Here is a 22,748-nt window from a genome sequence, read left to right as displayed (position 1 = left end):
TTTATAAGCGAAAATTCATATTTATGCAATTACAGGCAAATATTTGAAATTGCCAATTGGGAATAAAAGTTGCCACAAAAAAGAAAAAAATAAAAGCAAGAGAGAAAAGCCTATAAGCGAGTGACTCGGCTCGACAGGGAGATACCCAGTAATCAGCATCTAATCATCATGTTGGATCTCGAACTGTGCCAGAGTGGAGGAGTATCATATCCTGAGGCATATTGTGGGGGTCAAGATCCAATATACCCCTGAAATACTCTATAGGGAAGGGATGGAAGGGTTGTGGAATGGGGGTCATAAATATACCCTCGATGGGGAATTACAATTTTCATCCGGGTTGCATTGAATTGCGGAATTGTTTTTTGCGGAATTCGGTACGCAGTCAAAGGGAGGATTACAGTGTGGTAATGAACTTATCCCCACCTGTCGACCACCGCTCCCCTACCCTCTCTCCACATCTGGATAGACCTGGCAGCGGTTCGTAGGAAGAGCCCACCAATTCTGTATCGGTATCTGCATATGTGTATCCGTGTGTGTGTTTGTTTTCCATTCAAAAAATTGCCACATTCAATGTCACTTGCATTCTTTTGTTACACTCTCTCTCTCCCTCTCTCTGTCTGTCTCTCTCTTGCTGCTTGCTGACAGAGCACTTGAAAAGCAAAGCGCCAAAACAAAGAAAATAATCACAAAAGGAACCTGCAAAAGAAAGCAACAACAACACCAAGAATATGCATGGCAAAGTGTCACTTTTGTCAGCTATTCCATCTCTCTCTCTCTCTCTCTCTCTCTCTTGATGCCCTTGCGCGTGCTTTCGTGCCTAGTGCAAAAATATTAATAATATCAAACAATCAGACAAGAGGAATGTGTGTTTGTTTTTCTATACACGTACAGTCGCGGTCAAAAGACTAGCACCAATGACAGATCTTGTCTTAGTTTTCCATATAATCATTCTCTTGAATTAAAGCCCTCTAAGAATGATAGATTTGTTTGGCTTACTTTAAGAACGTCGCTTTTCTTTTGCAGTGTTCTTATAATTTTTGTACAAACAAGAGGAACACATCTTAGCACCGCTATTATTTTGACTGTAAGTGCAGTTGTGCGGGCCATGCGAGTGACGATGCCAAAACAGAAGTTTTCTTGCTGTTTTTTGGTCGCTTTTCTTTTGCTGCTGCTGCTGCTGTCAGCCATGCTGCATCTCTTTTTTCAAATACTCAAGTGTTTTGATGCACTGACAGCTGCAGACATCTCTACATATACATACATATTGCATGTGTGTGGTGCTGCTGTGTTTGAGTGTGCGTGGGAGCCAGCAAAACTTTTTTTAAGCGCCGTGTATGGCAAAAAGTCGTCGAGCCGTTGAGTTACGCCCATTTAGCACGCGCATTGCATTAGACAGCGACAGCCTGAAGAGCAACAGAGTTTGCGGTGGGGGTGGGGCGGGAGGCATGTCCTGGGAGCCGTAAGCACGAGCGCACACATGACGTCACGTCACGTCACGTTGCATCAGTGCAGGAACCAGTCAAAGCGAGTGCATCGGGGCATCGACACAGAGAACACCCTGTATAGTTGACTTGAAACTACTTGGAAGCCTCGCCTTGTATGAAGTGTCTCCTTGATTATCTAATTATCTACAATCCTATCTTTGGGCCATAAGAGTACGGTTTAAAGCAAAGACTACACAATACCAAGATATGGCATCTGGAACAAATTTCATTTCCATTTTCGGTCGATATTTCGTTGTACTTCAATTCTACTGCCTACTCGGTTTCGTCTTGGGCAGCTGAGTCGGTCCCACAGCCCGAAAACAGTATACACAGCTTAAAGTGAAACTTCCTTTACTGCTCCCCCAACACATGCACGTGTACCCTTTCTCCACTACTCTGCGCCTCTACAGGGTACACAGATATCCCTCGGCCCTCGGCTGAATTTTAACAATCCCCTGCTCACACTCTGGTCTCCCTCGATCCCCACTGACAACTTCAGTTTCACTCAGCAGCAGCCGAAGTTTCGTTTTGGCCAGGCCAACAAAAGCGCGTCAGGCGCACAAAAAACAGTACCAAAGAAGAAGAAACGAGGGGGAACGTTGTGAGTTGCTGCGGACACCGCAACTCTACAGTTATACCCGATACTTAGTCAGTATGCTCTCCTCTTGCAGACGCCGCTAATATTAAACGACACGACAAAGAGTGCGTGCGAGAGAGACAGAAAATCAGTCTGAGCGTGACGTCGGGCGCTGCGTAGCCACTGCAAATTGATTTGTTCCTATTGGCTATAAAAATTATCTGATCTGATCCAGATTCAGCAATCTGATAGATATGGTCATTATCTATGATTCTGCGTTTTTAGTTTTCTCGAATGTGCAATATTGTGGATGCAACAGATTTTCGTCCTTTGTGGGGGCGGAAAAGGGTGGGGCGAAATTCTGAGATATACGTTTTATAGTGAGATCTAACAGAAGTGCGGATATCAAATTTGGTTACTCTAGCCTTAATAGTCTCTGAGATTTGTGGATGCCCCAGATTTTCGTCCTTTGCGGGGGCGGAAGGGGGTGTGGCGAAATTTGGACACGAAACGCCAAGGTCCGATATCACAGGAGTGTGGATACCAAATTTGGTTGCTCTGGCTCTTATAGGTTCTGAGATCCTTGAACTCATATTTTGCAATTGGCAAAACCGACCATGAAACCTGTGTGTTAGAGAGAGACAGAGCGAGAAAGAATGAAATTGTTTTCTTGATTCTGGCTATAATAAATATACGATCTGGTTGAGATCTTCCATTTTAAAACATACCGTCATCCTCTACGATTCTGCGTTTTTGGTTTTATCGTATCTTTAAAAATGTGGATGCCACAGATTTTCGTCCTTTGTGGGGCGGAAGTGGGCGGGGCGAAGTTTTGAAATATTTTTGTAGCAGTGACATATCACAGAAGTCTGGATACAAAACATCGTTGCTCTAGCTCTTATAGTCTTTGAGCACTAGGCGCTGAAGGGGACGGACAGACGGACGGACGGACAGACGGACAGACGGACAGACAGACATGGCTCAATCGACTCGGCTATTGATGCTGATCAAGAATATATATACTTTATGGGGTCGGAAACGATTCCTTCTGGATGTTACACACATCCACTTTTACCACAAATCTAATATACCCCAATACTCATTTTGAGTATCGGATATAAAAATTAGGTTTCGAGTGGTGGTAAGGGGAGAGAGTGAAGAGTGGAGAGGGGCAGAGAAAAGACTGAAAGAGAGAGAGAGTGAAAAAGGGCGCTGAGCAGTTTGAAGTGTACGTGAAATTTGCATAAATGCGAAATCAACGCGTTCGCTACTTGGCGCTCGCCTAACCCACCCCCTCCGCCACCGTACCGTTTTCCCCTGGGGCGGCGGAAAGGAAACTGCAGACCAGAGCAGAGCACTTTGCCACACATATGGTTGTGTGGCTGTTGATAGGGCATTTGCATGGCTTGTTATTCCTCGACTGCTTTTTTCCACTCCTAATTCCAGTCGAATCCAACTTTTGCCTGTTAGTGGGTGAATGTCGCTGTGGCTGTGGCTGTCGCTCTGGAGCAGAGCAGAGGTTTCTCACTTTTGTTTGCCCCAAAGAGCCAAACACATCAACAGCAGCAGCCAGCAACAACAAACAGAATGGAAGGCCATGCCTTCGGGTGTCGAAGCTTTAGATACCCTAAAAGATGCATCGTTGCATGCATCTCATCTAAATCAAAATACCCTCGCTCGAAGGGCATTAACATCTTTGAAGTAGTTTCTCGCTTCTTAGGGTTTTGGGTGCCACTCCACTCGACTCGACTTCGGGGCAGCAGCAGAATGGAAGTATGGAAGGTGGAAGCTGCAAAAGCTGTAGCTGCCTCACTCGAGTGCCTTTTAATGAGCTGTTGGCCATGCAGTTTATTAATGTGCTGAGAGAGCAGGCAGACACATCCACAAAAGCACAACAGCTATAGATACAGCTATAGAAGGAATTTGTTTAGAGATTATGTGGCTCATTAGGGCTGATGTTAGGCTGGCCAATTGATAAACATATTCAGGTGGAAATCGATGTGCAGTCAGGAGTAAACAGCCGAAAAGTAGGAGGAAAGTACAGAGGAGCCATAGTTTGGCCCTTCTAAGCGATATGGCCATTCATTGAATGCTTGCTCGTGCAGCCAGAAGTTCCACTGTAAGTTGGAAAGCTCTTTTCGAACTCCATTAGAGACGCACTTAGATGAAGCAGGGGATACTCGTACTCGTACTCGTTGGATGCGTCCACGTTTGTTGAGCAGCGTGCGAAATGGCCAAATCGAATAAAATTTTCGACCCCAAAACTGCCTTTCCTCCCCACTCCACTTAACTTCCATCCCCACTCTCTTCTAGCTACCGTTCACCATGACATCATCTGTGGCAGCAGTAGTAGCAGTAGTAGGAGCCAGGAATGCCCTTAAAGAAGGTGTATTTATCGAAGAAAATCAAAAGTACTTCCGGGCATACACTCTACGGGGGTGTGGTTGCCGCGTGTCGTCTCGACCATTTCCATAATTTTTGCATTTCCGAATGCAGGAAATCGACTTAAAATTCCGCCACTCTTCCTGCCACAATCTCTCTGTATCTCTCACTCTCTCCCTCTGCCACTCTTTTGGCCACACAATAACTTTTATTCAATTTCTGCGAATTTCAGTGCTTTGCATGCCCTCCATCTATCCATCCATCCATCCACCAAAATGTGTTGGCCATAAATCTTTGGAATTACCGCATGCAAATTGATTTGTTGCTTTCGCTCCTGAATCAAAAATGCAGTCAATGCAGAAAGGATGGGGGCGGACGGAGGGTGTGGCAGAGTGGCATGACAGAGTGGCAGGTTGCACAAGGGGCATAAATAAATTGTAATTTGCCAATCGTGAGTGTGTGTGGGGCTGTAAAAGTTGGTGTTAGCGTTCCAGGAAATGGCCAACGTGTCCTCCTGCCCCACACGCCTCCCCCTCTGACTGGTTATTAGTCATGAAGCTGCCATGGGGATTGAGGGGGAGGGGGGCCAGGCCAGGCCTGGGGAGGTCCCGGTGTCTGGGTGGGAGTTTGAGTTTGGTTCCGGATCCACTGTCAAATAATTTGTGTGCTAATTGTCGGTGGCATATGGAAAGTAGGTCTCCGATAAACAGAGCTGGCCCCCAAATAACCATAGGTATCCAGGGGTTCTGTCAGAAGCCAGAAGCTCCTAGTATTAGGGCAAACACATACATTTATTCTACATTTATTAGGTGGTGCACTCTCGTCTCCTCATGTCAATCTTGTCAATGGGTTTGTCAGCCGCAGAGCATCCTTTGGCCAAGAGCATTTGAGCCAGTAATTAGCCAGGAATGCTAACAGAACAGAACAGCTATAGCTATAGCTCCTGCTACTCCTATTCCTACTCCTGCTCCTGCTCCTGCGGAACGTGTTCATCCTGGCACTTTCGTGTTGTTGCGCTTTTTCTTCTTTCAGTCGTCTGGCACTTTGAAGCCTTTGGCTCTCTCTCTAGCTCTGGCTCTGGCACTGGCTTCTCGCATTTATTTAATATTTTAATTAAATTATTTCTGTGCATGTGCATACTCCACGTTAGGCGGTTGCTTGGGACGGGGGGATTCGCTGGGGCGTCTAATGGGCCAACTTCATGGGGCACAAAGTATTTACATGCAAATGCCGCCAACGTGTTATGGCCTCTGCCTTGGCCTGAGCCGCCTCGAACCTGAGAGCCTGGACTCCTGGAGTTATGGAGTCCTGCAGTCGGAGCCGTAGCTCTGGCTGTGGCTGTTGGCTGTAGCACTGCTCCATGGAGCCATTACCACCCGCAGTTAACGTTAATTAAACTGCTGTGTGTGCTAAAATGTCTCTTTTCCATATGTGGTACGGTACTCCTCTCTCATCCGCATCCGCATCTCGCATGCTCCCATCCTCCTCCTTCTCCTACTCTCTGACTCTCTCTCCTGCCAGCTGCTGTCGATTTAATAGCTTAATGTAGTTACTTCCACTTTGAGTGTCTTCCACATGCTCTTCTCTTCCACAAGTGGAGCAAAAGAGAGCCAGCACAAAGAGCAAAAGAGAGGCACACACATACATGCATACAAACATATGTGCATATGTAAGGTCAGAGGGAGACAGAAAGAGGGAGAGCCAAACGCAGGAACAAATGTGTCTTTGCTAATAAAAAACACAACACTCAGCAAAATTGTTATGCAGCAAACTAAATCAACAGACACCCGTACCCTGTACCATACCCATTCCCAAGCCCAACGAGGTGGAACGTTGTGAGTTGCTGCGGACACCGCAACTCTACAGTAATACCCGATACTAAGTCAGTATGGCTCTCCTCCGGCAGACGCCGCTAATATTAAACGACACGACAAAGAGTGCGTGCGAGAGAGACAGAAAATCAGTCTGAGCGTGACGTCGGGCGCTGCGTAGCCACTGCAAATTGATTTGTTCCTATTGGCTATAAAAATGATCTGATCTGATCCAGATTCAGCAATCTGATAGATATGGTCATTATCTATGATTCTGCGCTTTTAGTTTTCTCGAATCTGCAATATTGTGGATGCAACAGATTTTCGTCCTTTCTGTGGGCGGAAGGGGGTGGGGCGAAATGTTGAGATACACGTTTTATAGTAAGATCTAACAGGAGTGCGGATACCAAATTTGGTTACTCTAGCCTTAATAGGCTCTGAGATTTTTGAATATCCCCAGATTTTCGTCCTTTGCGGGGGCGGAAGGGGGTGTGGCGAAATTTTGAAACAAACTCGTCTCGGTCCGATATATTAGGAGTATGGATACCAAATTTGGTTGCTCTAGCTTTTATAGTCTCTGAGATCTAGGCGCTAATGTGTTACTCTAAGCAAAGCCGGCTATGCTACGTGTGTGTTAGAGAGAGACAGGGCGAGAAAAAATGAAATTGTTTTCTTGACGCTGGCTCTAATAATATAACGATCCGATTCAGATTCTGTAGTCTAAAAGATATAGTCATTCTCTACGATTCTGCGTTTTTGGTTTTCTCGTATCTTTAAAATTGTGGATGCCACAGATTTTCGTCCTTTGTGGGGGCGGAAGTGGGCGGGGCGATGTTTTGAAATATTTCTGTAGCAGTGACATATCACAGAAGTCTGGATCCAAAACATCGTTGCTCTAGCTCTTATAGTCTTTGAGCACTAGGCGCTAATAGGGACGGACAGACGGACAGACGGACAGACGGACGGACGGACGGACGGACGGACGGACGGACAGACGGACGGACAGATGGACAGACAGACATGGCTCAATCGACTCGACTATTGATGCTGATCAAGAATATATATACTTTATGTGTTCGGAAACGATTCCTTCTGGACGTTACACACATCAACTTTTACCACAAATCTAATATACCCCAATACTCATTTTGAGTATCGGGTATAAAAAGCCGATATCTAAAAAAGTTTAACTCGTTTTATGTCGAGTGCCCTCTAGTACAAGACCCTGGGGAGAGGACAGCCGAACCTTTAGAGCAGCAGGACATACAGAAGGAACTAGGGGATTCTTGACTGAATTTAAGATCTAGAAATTGAAGGAAATTCAAACGGAAAGCTATCAGAGAAGACAGAGATTTATTTTAGAATGATTCTCCAAGAGTGGGCCTCTTTGGAATCCATTTACAGGGCATTCCCCAGGTCGACTCTTCCTATGGCGTGGCAGAGCCTTTTGCAGTCAATGTGGGCACACTCTCGAGGGAGCTTTTCTGCATACGAACCTGCCACACAGAACGGGGGCAGGCAGGGAGCAGCTGCAGCTGGCAGCTTTAGCAGGTGGCAGGATTAGCCTGGACATGGCTGAATAATGTCTTTATTAGTGGACCTCCTCTCCACCAAAAACGAGGGGGAACGTTGTGAGTTGCTAAGGACACCGCAACTCTACAGGTATACCCGATACTAAGTCAGTATGGCTCTCCTCCGGCAGACGCCGCTAATATTAAACGACACGACAAAGAGTGCGTGCGAGAGAGACAGAAAATCAGTCTGAGCGTGACGTCGGGCGCTGCGTAGCCACTGCAAATTGATTTGTTTCTGTTGGCTATAAAAATGATCTGATCTGATCCAGATTCAGCAATCAGATAGATATGGTTGTTATCTATGATTTTGTGTTTTTAGTTTTCTCGAATCTGCAATATTGTGCCTGCAACAGATTTTCGTCCTTTGTGTGGGCGGAAGGGGGTGGGGCGAAATTTTGAGAAATACGTTTTATAGTGAGATCTAACAGGAGTGCGGGTACTAAATTTGGTTACTCTAGCGTTAATAGTCTTTGAGATTTGGGAATATCCCCAGATTTTCGTCCTTTGCGGGGGCGGAAGGGGGTGTGGCGAAATTTTGAAACAAACTCGTCTCGGTACGATATCTTAGGAGTGTGAATACCAAATTTGGTTGCTCTAGCTTTTATAGTCTCTGAGATCTAGGCGCTAATGTTTTACTCTAAGCAAAGCCGCTTATGCTACGTGTGTGTTAGAGAGAAACAGGGCGAGAAAAAATGAAATTGTTTTCTTGATGCTGGCTATAATAATAATACGATCCAATTCAGATTCTGCAGTCTAAAAGATATGGTCATTCTCTACGATTCTGCGTTTTTGGTTTTCTCATATCTTTAAAATTGTGGATGCCACAGATTTTCGTCCTTTGTGGGGGCGGAAGTGGGCGGGGCGGAGTTTTGAAATATTTTTGTAGCAGTGACATATCACAGAAGTCTGGATACAAAACATCGTTGCTCTAGCTCTTATAGTCTTTGAGCACTAGGCGCTGAAGGGGACGGACAGACGGACAGTCGGACGGACGGACGGACGGACAGACAGACAGGGCTCAATCGACTCGGCTATTGATGCTGATCAAGAATATATATACTTTATGGGGTCGGAAACGATTCCTTCTGGACGTTACACACATCCACTTTTACCACAAATCTAATATACCCCAATACTCATTTTGAGTATCGGGTATAAAAAGGAGCAGCAATCTCGGTCCATACCTCCATATTAGTATTTTTTCGTGTGTGTGGGTTTCTGATTTCATTAATTAGTCGACGTACGTGACATCCAGTATATTATTATTATTTACGCTTTTTGTTCTCCTCTTCTCTGTCTTACAGTCTGCGCAAATAGAAAATGGCTCAACCACAACTGCTGCAAGTGAAGCTGTCACGTTTCGATGCCCAGCCCTGGGGATTCCGGCTGCAGGGCGGCGTGAACTTTGCCCAGCCCCTCCTCGTGCAGAAGGTAAGCGAATTCCCCCCCAAAAAAAGACTAGAATATACATACATATGTATATATGTAAGATTAATAATAATGTATCGTTTATTAATAGTGTTTTTCGAAAAAGAGTACAAAGTGTATGATTTTAGATGTGCAATTAATTAGTCTGTTCTTCCGACTTTTTGTTCAACTTTCTGCTTCTACTTCCAACAACCGACTCCCGTATCGATAACCCCTTATCGGTTAGGTCTTTTAAACATCGGTTAAGTCTGGTTATATCGGTTAGGTCTTATCGATGGTATCTTAAGTTCAAATGTTAATTTAGATGGGATAGTGCTAACTGCTTGATACACTGTCCTTTACATTCGGCCCTCCTGCTCATCTTCATCTGTCCCAGATGACAATATATCATCGTTCTCTGAGACAAAACGCCATAGCTTCATATTGTCACTGCTCGTTGCTGTGATATTTGGCCCCTCGACTTGAGCAACCTTTCTGACGTCGTAGCGACCGTTCCGCTTTACCTTGGTGACTTCATATGGGCCTAGATACTCGCTGGCCAACTTGCGTCCTGCGACGAACTGCGTCCTCTTGATCGCGACCATGTCTCCTAGTCTGTAGCCGTGCTCAGGTCGTCGTTTTTTATCATAATAGCGCTTGTACACCTCTTGCGCCTTCTGAATGTTTTGTTTCGCTTGGTCACGCAGTTCTTGGCGCTCGTTATTAAACTGCGTAACCAACTCCTCGTTGAGCACCTCCAATAGTCGACTTTCAGCTTGTCTGTGCATCTTTGTCCCAAACATGACCTCGAATGGCGACGACTTCAACGTAGAATGCACATGCGAATTAATCGCCATCTGGACCTGTGGTACATGCTTGTACCACTTCGTTGACTCCTGAGCTGAGAGCTTTGCGATGATACCCAAAATTGAACGGTTCACCCGCTCAATCTGACCGTTGCCTCTCGCCACACCTGTCGTTGTACACACATGTTCGACTTTGCTCTCGTTGAGAAACTCGCTGAATGCGTTGGATGTAAACGCTGCTCCTCTGTCGCTGACTATGCTCTTGGGAAAACCAAACACAAATGACCAATCTCTCAGCCTCTTCACAACTTCTTCGTGACCTGTTGACTTAGTTGGGAACAGCCACACAAACTTGGAGAATGCATCTACCACAGCAAAAATGTACTTGTATTGCTTGGCTGTCGCATCCATTGGTCCCAAATGATCAACGTGCAGCGTGTATAGTGGTGTGTCACCCTTGTCAATGCAATGAAGATAGCCTTCTTGTTTGCCCAACTTTTTGCTGAAAATTATACAACTGATACAATTAGTAATCAACTTATTTACTTTCCGTTCAAGGTGCGGAATCCAGTATTGCTGCTGAACTGAGTGCATTGTCTTCGCTGTGGAGAAATGACCAACTTCATGCGATCCTTGAATGATTTCCCTTTCCATCAGCCTTGGAACCACCAAAACGTCATTGCCATTTACAGATTTGAAGAGAAGGCCTCCTTTAAGCTTGTAGTCTTGATATGGGTGCTGCTTCAGGATCTCAACTGTGGCTTTGATGAAATCGTCATCCTGCTGTGCTTTCTTTATCCGAGCTGTTAGCTCCGTCGTCACGAACATGCATGTCTGCGGAAAACGACTGAGACAGTCCACGTGTCACATTCTGTCCCCTGTGTAATGTGCCAGAAATTCATATTCGTAGAGGTGTGAGATTGTATGTACGGATGTAGGTTGTACATACTTTTTTTGACGGTCAGACACCAATAGTATAGCAGGATTTCGGAACGTGTACCTCTAGCTATGCTCTAACTAGCTCGCCGGAATGTCGTGGGATCTTTCCTACTCTCCTATCTGCTATACGAACACATTCGCAAAGATGTTTTAGGTACACTTGATTTAATGTTCAAAAGGAACTCTACAAAAGAAATCAAAAAGAAAAGAATGTGAATTTTAACTAACTGTTTAACCGACTACCGACAAATAGTCAGGCTATATTCCGTCGCTCTTGGGGAACTCAGATGACTTTGACCCCTTCTCTACCCTCCCTACCTTTGTATGCCGTTTAATCGACAGCATAACCCTAATCGAGCGCATCTCTATTTGATCATCGGACTTCCTCAGGCTCTACTCAGGACAAACACGAAAGGTTTAATGTTCCATTACATTCCATCTACTAATTATTATTTAATAATTCAAAATTTAAGGGTTTGGACTTCATGGTTTTCCAGATAAGTATAAACTTAGCATAAAGTAATTAAATAAAGAAGGAGGAAATAGTTATACCTAGTTATATGTATATATGTATATAGGACTTATGTGTAGAGAATATGGCGTAAAAGAAATTAAATTGGAAAGAAGAGAAAAATATGATAATTATATAACTAGAAGGCAAACGTGAAAGAAAAATTAGTAGCCGATCCGCTTTAAATTATGGCACGGATATGGTTGTTTTATATACCGTAATAGAAGTTTTATAAGACAGATATATATTTCGAAAATACTCGAGAATTCCGTTTAAGGAAGTTTCGTAACTCACTCATACTTTATACGAATTATCCGGCGTGTCCGTTGAGCTCAAGGGGCGACGTAGGAACATATTCTGAGGAAGGGAGAAAAATTATGAATATACGGGTCTTCACCTCTAATTCGGATGAAACACCGATTTTCTTTCCATTTCCATACCCGTACGACGACGATTTGCCACTCAACGGCGGATCTTAAAAAAAATGTGGTTTTCATTTGCGCTAATTTCTAATTATGGGTAATTATATACATTATTGGTTTTTTTTTTTTTTTTTTTTTAAATCTAGACAATACAAAAATAGTTAGTGCGTAGCCTAATCTTTAATAAATGGAAAATCTCATGACGAGACTCAAAACTAATACTTTGGTACATTTTCACACGACAACTATTAAACGGCAGTGTGGATCGCCGCAGAATAATGTTTTATTTTCACAGTTTGAGAACCACTCCACACATTGCGAAGAACTACATGCGAAAGCCTTAGCCGCGCGCTTAATTCATAAGCGAGAAGGGTGACGAGTGCGGCATATTAGTTTCTCCGAATTCGCAAGAAAACTATTCTTCTCGTCTTACTCCAAAATGTACTTCAGCTCAAGTATGCCTCCACATAACTTCGGGTTTCACTCTAGTATATCTTCGGACGGCTCTTTCTGGTTTATTTGGTTGTAGTTATCGTTGGTTTATGTAGATGCTGGTTCCTGGGAAATCCGAGGTCTTTCCCAGACTACTAAGAAATCGATGGACTTTGACGACCTCGTTCTTGGAGGGGGGGTCAATTGGTTTTTCTTTCCCAGTGTCGAACGTAGTAAGATTTCCAGCCCTATGATACGAGACTGTTAAAGCTGTGTCACTATTGTAAGGTCCAAATACCTTTTATTTTTTCTTAATCCAAAAGGAATAATGTAGTCCACCAGAACTTCAATTTACTTGGCACGTGTTTGATTGCACAACGTTTTCAAATTCACTTGGATCTATATATTTGTATAAAAAGACACATCCGAATTCGCACAGCTTCACTATATCAATGATCTAGCCAGAAGTTCTATTACTTGCATTAGCCCTTACGATCGGAACTTTACCTTCCACAACCAACGGGGTAATCGTACGATTTTAGACAAAGCTTACACCTTGCTTACCTAGATAACGGAGTAATCGTACGATGCTAAGCAAAGCTTACACATAGCTTCCACGACTAACGGAGTAATCGTATGATTTCTAGTAAAGCTTTAAAACATAACTCCCACAGATCCACGCTGCTTCTCTAAATTAGACATTAAGCTCTTCAATGAAAGCTTTAACTACTGCTCTCTTGTAATTGATCTCTTATCTTGTTTTTGTAAAGAGCAGAGTTAATGTTAAACGCGAGGGCCGTACTTCCCAAGCTGTTCTTTGTAGTTTTAGAGTCACAACTGGCCACTACACCACAGTTGAGGAAGCGCTAGTTTTAACTGGCGAAGCCTAAACGGAAAAAGGACAGCTGCCTAGTGTTTCACTTGTATGTCTTTGAGGTGAAATATTCCTAAGTTTTTTCCCTGTTCGTTCTTCAGTTGATAATAGGATGAGCCAACTCGTCTAGATACCACGGCTGAAATAAAAACCGGCGCTAACTTTGCATTGAACTTTTTAATAGCATTGCTTTGGCAGAAATTGCGGGCAAGTACTGGCTCTCCAACCTTAAACTCTACTTTCCGACAGCGTAGATTATATCGCCTAGCATTTTGTTCATGTGACTCTTTCACCTTTTTCTTTGCCGATTCGCGAATAATTTGTAGTGCTTCCGGATAACTAATGCGGCTATCCTCCGATAGGAGTCTTAAGCGGCGAAGCAACTCATAGTCTTTGCCATTCAGAATCATATTTTGTCCAAAGGTTAGGAAATAGGCGCGTATACCCGGTGCTTTGGTGAATGTTGGATCTGAGAGCAGCACTGATTTCCGGTAATTTGGTATCCCAAGTGGAATGATCCTGGCTTATGTAAGCTCTTATAGCTGCTAACACCGATCTATTGAGTCTCTCACTGGCATTCGCCTGTGGTGAATATATCGCCGTACGAATATGTTGTATCCCAAAGCGGGTTAGAAAAGCCTGAAAGGCTCCAGAAACGAATTGAGATCCGTTATCTGTTAATATCACCTCAGGGACTCCAAATGTACAGAACAAATAATTTTCGAGGTAATCGCACACCCGATTGGAAGTAAACACCCTAAGGGGGCATAGGAAATGAAATTTTGTGAAGTGATCTACGATAATAAGTAAACCAATATGCCCTTTCTTGGATCGGGGATATGGACCCAGCAAATCCATATAAAGCTTTTGAAACGGACGATGAGACCCCATTGGTTTTCCCATGGGTGGTTTCAACACGGTGTTCGGGTGTTTGGTGTGACGACACAGTTCACAATGAGTTACAAACTCACGTATTTGCTTACACACCTTGGGTGAGTTCCCTAGGAATCCATAATTTCCAAGATAGATTATCTACACCATTATTTCCCTGATCAAGTTCGGTTCTTTTGTAGACAAAATCATTGAGAATCTTCAAGTCTGGTAATTTGCCTTGCTTAGCGCGAATATTATCAATTAAGGTCATATATTCTGGTGATTTAAATTCTGCGGCAGATAGATTAACTATCGGACCCTGCTCTTCCATTTCGGAAACAGTAATTTCCTCTTTACGCGATAGGGCATCCGCTACCACGTTTAGTGAGCCCTTCCGGTGCGTTATCTCAAAAGAGAATCCCTGTAGTTTTATGGCCCATCGAGCTAATCTACCAGACAACTCCTTCTGACGCATAAGCCATTGTAATGAGTCATGATCGGTTATCACCTCGAATGCCTGACCTTCTACATAAGCACGAAACTTTTTAATTCCCTTTATCACCGCTAAACATTCTAATTCCGTGACTGAGTAGTTTTTTCTGAGCTTTAGATAGCTTCTCGGACATGAATGCTACGGGTAATTCTTCTCCTTCTTCGTTTTTCTGAGCTAACACACAACCAATTCCTACAGTACTAGCATCACATAACAGCAAAAAGGGTTTTGAGAAATCAGGAGTAGACAAAATGGGAGCTGACGTCAAGCACTGTTTAAGTTTTTCAAATGCCTGATTGGCCAAAGGGTTCCACGCATACGCTTTCGGTTTCTTTAATAGTTCTGTGAGGGCGCAACTTACCGTTGCATAATTGTCGACGAAACGACGGTACCACCCAGCAAGACCAAGGAATCGTCGCAATTGTTTTACCGTCTTGGGAACGGGGAATTCTTTAATAGCTTCAATTTTACTCGGATCCGTCTTTACCTGTCCGTATCCAATGATGAACCCCAGATACTTAATCTCACGCATGCAAAAGTGCGACTTGGCAATGTTTATCGTAAGATTAGCCTTTCGTAAGTGTACTGCAACTTCTCTCAGTAACATTAAATGGGATTCGAAATCGTCTGATAAAATTAGTAAGTCATCGAGGTAAACAAACACTCTCGTACGCAAGTTAGCAGGTATTACCTTATCCATTAAACGACAGAGGGTTTGTGAGGCATTGGTTAGACCAAAAGGCATAACTTTGTATTGATACAGCGGTCGGTTAGGTATGGTAAACGCGGTGTATTGGCGTGAAGACTCCTCTAGGGAAATTTTCCAATAAGCAGGCTTCATATCGAGTCCCGTTATGTATTTGGCAGGTGGCAATCGACTGAGTATCCCATCTATATGGGGAAGGGGGTATGCATCTTTTCGGGTATATTTGTTGATCTCTCGAGAATCAAGGCATAACCTATTCTTGTTCCCTTTCTTTACGAGGACGCAATTGCTACTCCATGGACTATTTGAAGGTTCTATCACGCCCAGCTTAATCATCTTCTCTACTTCTTCGACCATCACTTTCTCTTTCGCGGGGGAAATGGGCCAATGTCGTTGTTTGACGGGTACTTCGGCATTGATTACCATAGAATGTTGTATTAGGTGTGTACGACCTAGTCCGTCGCATTCATATGACGGGAAGGTTCTTATTACCGCCTCTAATTGGTTCCTTTGTTCTTCATTTAGGGAATGCATTTTAGGCGTTTCCTTCATAATCGTGTCGTCTCTATTCTCCAAACAGCTCACAGTTCCTTCTCGGGTCAATAATTGGGATAGACGACCGAAATCTTTCCAAAAGTCAACTCCTAAATAAACATCTTGCTTTAAATCTGGTATGATAAAGCACTCTACTTCCTTAACTATTTTACGGAATTCAATCGGGACCACCAATTTGGACACTACGGTACAAGCTTCGTTGCTGGCAGTGCGTATGGTTCCCAAACACTTCTGAGACTGTGGGTGATGTGCTAAAAAGGTTGCTGCTCTCCCACCCAAACAACTAATGGTTGCTCCTGAATCCAGCAAAGCCTTATAAGTTTGCCCTTCGATCATTACCTCCGTGTACAATCGGTTATCTGAACTCAGAATAACTGCTGAGACTAAACGTTCTCGAACAGATTGGACCTTTTTCCAGAACGCTCGTCTCCGGACCGTTGATCGTTTGGGCTTAACTAACAATTTAAACCACGTATTCACATTTTCTGAATCTAACTCTTTGCTCTCCATCGTTTGAGTCGCTACATCTATACCTGTATAAATTTGGTGTAGTATCATATCCGGTTTTACGTCAACTACCCCTTCGGAAAGCCCTCTTAAGGTAGTTGGTTTACTGTCGTTTAGTTGCTGTTCTTGGTCGGATGTACTGACTGGGCTCCGGTCGGTACATCCCGTTTCAAGTTTTTCGATGGGTTACATTTGACGCATCGAGGTTTATAAATATCCTTAGCACCACACCCATAGCAGAAAATTCGCCTTTCTCCTAAACAATCTTCAAAACGATGCCCTTCCTGGTCGCAGTTCCAGCATACCAGTATCTTACGATAAATCTGCGAAACGTCTTCTTCCTCCATATCTTCATTGTCCGTAAGTATTTCTGCTACATTCGGTTTGCTGAATTTACCTCGTGGAAAAGGGTTATGGTTGTCTTTACAGAAGTTTTCATGCTTGCGAACTTCTTCTCTCAGGCCAGTTCGATCGCTGATTTTGAGATGCAAGAGTTCATATCTGAGGGCCGTTTTTGCGTTACGTTTTAAAATGTCTACTAACTTATTTTCCCTAACCTCGTGTGAGAGCCTGGACACTAATTCTTCGACGGCCGTCTGGTAATCGTCAAACGATTCACCCTCTCTCTGACGGCGTTTTCTAATCAACTCCCACAAGTCGAAATCATCTTTAGCATTATCGAATCGTTGTCTAAATGAGGCAGAAAAAGTTTGCCAAGAAAACTGTGGGTTCTTTCTATGGAAGTTCCAAAACCAATCGCTGGCTTTAGACGAGAAAAGCAGATGCATATTGTCACAGAGTAATTCGTAATCGTTATTTAAAGTGGAGGATGTAAGTGAACGAACCCTGTACAGGAATTCGTCGACGTGCATAGCGTCTTTGGATCCGTCAAACTTTAGTCGCCAACTGGCTAAGATATTAGCGGCCTTCCCAGGAGCTATTGCCCTGTTAGAGACATTTGGATGTGGTAATCCCCTTTCCCTTTCATTTTCTGAAGACAACGAGTTTCCTGTTATATTAGGCTCGTGATTTTGCCTTGTCGCTTGCACAGGCGTGCTATCTGAAGCTATAGTCATCCTACCTAATTGTCCGCGTAGATTTTCTTCGATCAAATTCTTAACGAATGAACTTAGCTCCACCATCATTTCTTTCTGCTCACCTTTTATCAGGGCTTGTATAACCTCAAGGGTTCTTTCCGACATATCTCCTTCGCCCGACCTATGGCTGATACTGCCCAAAGAATTATCCCGAAATTGTTGAGACTGCAACCTAGTATGCATCCCTCTGCGCGATGTAGTTCCCCGTCCCTGTTTAGGCCTAGCCCCTCTTGACTTTTGAAGTCCTCTCTCTGAAGCGTTTGACTCCGGGTTGGATCCCCCTTCTAACGGCACTATACCCGAACCCATGTCGGGTGGTAATTCGGCTGCTAGAGTATTCTCATCAAACGAAAGTTCCTCCGGATTCAACTCCGCCCTACATACGGGGCAATTTCGGTTATTTTTCACGAATTCTTTCATGCAAGTATCATGATACCTGTGCCCACAAGATGCAGTACATATTAGTTGACTTCTTCTTATGGCTTCTTGACATATACCACAGATCTGGGCGTCCACGTCACCCGACGCCTTGCCCCCTGGGGTACATTGTACTGGTGACATGTTAAGGTAACCCAGTAATACGAGTTCTGATCACTAAATGTGGAAATCCCTAATTATAGGACCAAAGCTTCAATAAATTCTACCAAATTTTCCTAAATACCCAATATTTGTCCTTTTCGAGCTTGACTCCGTCCGATATACGCTTTCTCTTGTCGCCGGAATATAACCTCAATGAAATCTAATTTGGTCTATGGTATGTTTATGTGGTCAGTAACCTTGGCAATGGCTAATTTCCAAATCTATATCTAGAAAATTAGACTTCCGAAAGCCATCGATACTCTTCCCTCATAAACTCTTTTGGGGTTATCCTATTATAATTTGGCCGACCTATCCGCCTTTGTGAATAGCTGTCGTATATTCGCAAATTAATTCTGGTAACAAAAAAAAAACAGTTTCCATCCCTTGCTACCTGGCGGATTCTATTTGGTTAGGTATTCCGAAACTCAGAATCTTAAACCCAAAATTCCATCAATATCCTCCGTTACAGTAGTTGGACGGGAAGTATTAATTTTAATGTGGAATTTAAAATTGCAACGAGCAAAGTTTTTGGGGGTTTTAACCAGTAGTAACTCGTACTCTGGCCCCACGTTGGGCGCCAATCTATGTAATATGCCAGAAATTCATATTCGTAGAGGTGTGAGATTGTATGTACGGATGTAGGTTGTACATACTTTTTTTGACGGTCAGACACCAATAGTATAGCAGGATTTCGGAACGTGTACCTCTAGCTATGCTCTAACTAGCTCGCCGGAATGTCGTGGGATCTTTCCTACTCTCCTATCTGCTATACGAACACATTCGCAAAGATGTTTTAGGTACACTTGATTTAATGTTCAAAAGGAACTCTACAAAAGAAATCAAAAAGAAAAGAATGTGAATTTTAACTAACTGTTTAACCGACTACCGACAAATAGTCAGGCTATATTCCGTCGCTCTTGGGGAACTCAGATGACTTTGACCCCTTCTCTACCCTCCCTACCTTGATGTATGCCGTTTGATCGACAGCATAACCCTAATCGAGCGCATCTCTATTTGATCATCGGACTTCCTCAGGCTCTACTCAGGACAAACACGAAAGGTTTAATGTTCCATTATTATCTACTAATTATTATTTAATAATTCAAAATTTAAGGGTTTGGACTTCATGGTTTTCCAGATAAGTATAAACTTAGCATAAAGTAATTAAATAAAGAAGGAGGAAATAGTTATACCTAGTTATATGTATATATGTATATAGGACTTATGTGTAGAGAATATGGCGTAAAAGAAATTAAATTGGAAAGAAGAGAAAAATATGATAATTATATAACTAGAAGGCAAACGTGAAAGAAAAATTAGTAGCCGATCCGCTATAAATTATGGCACGGATATGGTTGTTTTATATACCGGAATAGAAGTTTTATAAGACAGATATATATTTCGAAAATACTCGAGAATTCCGTTTAAGGAAGTTTCGTAACTCACTCATACTTTATACGAATTATCCGGCGTGTCCGTTGAGCTCAAGGGGCGACGTAGGAACATATTCTGAGGAAGGGAGAAAAATTATGAATATACAGGTCTTCACCTCTAATTCGGATGAAACACCGATTTTCTTTCCATTTCCATACCCGTGTGACGACGATTTGCCACTCAACGGCGGATCTTAAAAAAAATGTGGTTTTCATTTGCGCTAATATCTAATTATGGGTAATTATATACATTATTGGTTTTTTTTTTTTTTCTTTTTAAATCTAGACAATACAAAAATAGTTAGTGCGTAGCCTAATCTTTAATAAATGGAAAATCTCATGACGAGACTCAAAACTAATACTTTGGTACATTTTCACACGACGACTATTAAACGGCAGTGTGGATCGCCGCAGAATAATGTTTTATTTTCACAGTTTGAGAACCACTCCACACATTGCGAAGAACTACATGCGAAAGCCTTAGCCGCGCGCTTAATTCATAAGCGAGAAGGGTGACGAGTGCGGCATATTAGTTTCTCCGAATTCGCAAGAAAACTATTCTTCTCGTCTTACTCCAAAATGTACTTCAGCTCAAGTATGCCTCCACATAACTTCGGGTTTCACTCTAGTATATCTTCGGACGGCTCTTTCTGGTTTATTTGGTTGTAGTTATCGTTGGTTTATGTAGATGCTGGTTCCTGGGAAATCCGAGGTCTTTCCCAGATCTACTAAGAAATCGATGGACTTTGACGACCTCGTTCTTGGAGGGGGGGTCAATTGGTTTTTCTTTCCCAGTGTCGAACGTAGTAAGATTTCCAGCCCTATGATACGAGACTGTTAAAGCTGTGTCACTATTGTAAGGTCCAAATACCTTTTATTTTTTCTTAATCCAAAAGGAATAATGTAGTCCACCGGAACTTCAATTTACTTGGCACGTGTTTGATTGCACAACGTTTTCAAATTCACTTGGATCTATATATTTGTATAAAAAGACACATCCGAATTCGCACAGCTTCACTATAGCAATGATCTAGCCAGAAGTTCTATTACTTGCATTAGCCCTTACGATCGGAACTTTACCTTCCACAACCAACGGGGTAATCGTACGATTTTAGACAAAGCTTACACCTTGCTTCCCTAGATAACGGAGTAATCGTACGATGCTAAGCAAAGCTTACACATAGCTTCCACGACTAACGGAGTAATCGTATGATTTCTAGTAAAGCTTTAAAACATAACTCCCACAGATCCACGCTGCTTCTCTAAATTAGACATTAAGCTCTTCAATGGAAGCTTTAACTACTGCTCTCTTGTAATTGATCTCTTATCTTGTTTTTGTAAAGAGCAGAGTTAATGTTAAACGCGAGGGCCGTACTTCCCAAGCTGTTCTCTGGAGTTTTAGAGTCACAACTGGCCACTACACCTGGGCGGTGTACTGCTTTGAATGTAAAGTCCTCCATATACAGAATCCACTGGGAAACTTCTCTGGGTATATCTACTTTCGTTGTTGTCTGCTTAAACGCCGCACAGTCAGTGGCAAGATCAAATTTGATCCCCAACAGGTAGTGACGAAACTTCTTGAGTGCGAGGTATGCAGCTTTGACCTCCAAATAGTAACTGTGACGTTTGGACTCGGTTTTTGAAGTCTTTTTACTCCAATAGTAAATCGGGTGGAAATTGCCATCAGACTGCTGCAACAGAACTGCTCCGAAACCTTCTTTGGATGCATCCGTGTGGAGTTCCGTTGGCGCTTCTCGTGAGTATAAATGTAATACAGGTGCGATTACATGCAGATTCTTTAAGGTTTGTAGCGACTGTTGCTCTGCTTCGCCAATGTTGAAAACTGCTTGCCCTCCTGAGTAGATTCGTGAGCGGCCGGGCAACTTGTGCATAGCCAGGGATGAACTTTCTGAAAAAGCCTGTGAGTCCCAGAAATGCTTGAACTGCTTTAATGTCTTTGGGCGTAGCAAACCGACTGACAGCTGCTGTCTTCTCTTTGCCGGGCCAGATTCTCCCGTCCTCAATGATATGGCCCAGAAAGCTAATGCGTGGCTGCATGAAGCTACATTTCTTCCACTTGATCTTTAGGCCAAACTGCGCAGCTGTCTCCAGGACCAACTTTGTCTTCCTCATGCATACCTCGGGCGACGCGGCGTAAACAATTATGTCGTCCATATAAAGCTGCATAATGTCAGAGTTGATTAATTCTTGAAAAATATAGCTTACGAACCGAATGAACGCAGCTGGCGAGTTCTTGAATCCGAAAGGCGCTTTATTAAACTCGAATAATCCCTCCTTTGTAACAAAGGCCGTATACGACTTGCTTTGCTCTTCCATAGGCACATGGAAAAATCCGTTTTCAAGGCCCATTATGGTAAACCACTTAGCCGACTGCAGCTTTTCCAAGACTTCCTCCATGATCGGGACTGGGAAGCAGTCCTGCAATACCATGCTGTTTAACTTCCTGTAGTCTACGCAAACTCTAAGTGTACCATCTTTTTTCTTCACGACGACAACTCTGCTCGCTACATTTGAAGACGACTTGCGCACGATTCCTTGCTCGATCCATTCTTCGACTTGCTTCTTTACGGCACTGGCTTCGTCTGTTGATAAACGACTCGGTGAGTGATGAAACGGCTTGATTAATCCGTCGGGAACTATCTTCAGTTGGATTGGAGACTGCTTTGCAACTTCTGTGGGCATTTGGTAACTGTTTCTTATCATCTGTTCAACGTCTTTTCGATATTGCGGCGGAGCTACAAAGGATGACTCTTCAGTTACATTATATATAAGAGCATGCTCATCTGTTGGCACAGGATCTGCGTCATGCTTCAAAAACGTGTATCCTTGCATATCAGCGACGAAACGGAACTTTTTAATGAAATCATGCCCCAAAAGTGCGTCGAAATCAATCTGGCTACTGGGGACTACTAGAAACTTCTGTGTGGTCTGCAACTTATCCACGGTAACTTCTGCATTAAAGTATCCAACAGGCTTTGTTGATATCTGACCCAGACCGCGCAACATAGTTGTGCTCTTCAAAAGTTTAACGTTTTTCATGGTCTTCAACATACTATCTTTGATTATGGTTACATCTGACCCTGTATCCACAAGACAGTCAACAACAATGCCGTTTATTTGAATTTTTTCATGCGACTGCGATCCAAAATGACGCGAACTTTATCAACTTTATCAGCTTCATAAGGACAGTTACGCGAAATGTGACCATTCTGATTACACTTAAAACACTTCGTTTCGGCTTTGCAGTCTTTGCGTTTGTGTTCTC

General features: G+C 43.2%; 1 pseudogene; it reads left to right on the top strand.

The window, feature by feature from the left end:
• The window catches only part of LOC117185944, a 162,826-nt pseudogene that overhangs the window by 31,649 nt on the left and 108,429 nt on the right, over positions 1-22,748 (top strand).

Source organism: Drosophila miranda (assembly GCF_003369915.1).
Source record: "Drosophila miranda strain MSH22 chromosome Y unlocalized genomic scaffold, D.miranda_PacBio2.1 Contig_Y2_pilon, whole genome shotgun sequence".
NCBI lineage: Eukaryota > Metazoa > Arthropoda > Insecta > Diptera > Drosophilidae > Drosophila > Drosophila miranda.
The sequence above is the reverse complement of the archived record's forward strand: the minus strand, read 5'-3'. Positions and strand labels throughout refer to the sequence as shown.